The sequence below is a fragment of the Arachis ipaensis genome, chromosome B08, assembly GCF_000816755.2.
Source record: "Arachis ipaensis cultivar K30076 chromosome B08, Araip1.1, whole genome shotgun sequence".
Lineage (NCBI taxonomy): Eukaryota > Viridiplantae > Streptophyta > Magnoliopsida > Fabales > Fabaceae > Arachis > Arachis ipaensis.
The window spans coordinates 24,857,869-24,858,954 of NC_029792.2; positions in this window are offsets into that span (position 1 = coordinate 24,857,869).

Sequence of the window (1,086 nt, forward strand, 5' to 3'; positions counted from 1 at the left end):
ATATAATATCGTTTTTATTTTAATTTAAAAATAAATTAATTTTTATTTTATACAATAATTAATCAAACAGAGCTAATGTCTATGCCGAAGGTCCGAACAGGGAGAAAAGTGTATTTTCAACATCAACAACATCGATAATAATAAGGTTTAGATTTAATTATTTTGTTGGTCATTATAGTTTCACTAAATTTTTAGTTAGGTTCTTTTATTTTTTTTAATTGGTCTCTATATTACTTTTAATTTTGTAATTACGTTATTTTCATGTTAAAAATGTTAAAATTAACATAATATTTTTTCTAAAATACATGCGGTCAAAAATTTAATTAAGTTTTTAATTATAAATACCTTCAATTTGCGAAGAAATATTCAGTTAATTCTAATATTTTTTACACTAAGAAGAATTTAATTATAAAATTAAAATAGTGTAGGGACCCAATTAAAAGAAAAAAAGGTATAGAAACTTATTAATTAAAAATTTAGTAAAACTATAGGGACCAATAGAGTAATTAAACCTAAATAGGGTAGAAGACCACCATGAACTCTACCTCTGCGTTGTGTTTTTTGCTTGTGAAACTGTCATTAAAAATAAATCTACGAAATTGCAATCTATATAAAAGATTAATGACTTAGTTTGATGTGATTTTATTTGTTCTTATTGTTTTGAGGAATTTTTTTATACACTTGATTAAATTTTTTGAAATAGTTTTGGATTTTTTGTTTGATGTGGAAGAACAAATAGTAAGAGATAAAAAAAAAAATTAATGACAAACACAACTTTAGAAATAGAGCTCGGTCAAAGGAAGGTGATTCTGATGATTCTAATAAAAATAATCTGGTTTTAGATAAAGTTAAAGAAATGAAAAAATTTAATAAATCAGAAGTTAAAAATGGTATTTGTGGTCAATAAAAAAATACAAATAAAAGTATATGAAAGAAAAAAAAGATTGTATATACAAAATACGAAAAATACGAAGCACAAAAAAAAAATAAAAAACAAGTCAAAATAGAAAATGGAGAAAGAAATAGAGATGGAGATAGAGATGCATGTGGAGGTGAAAAATGAAGAGAATACAGTTGCTGCTTTCT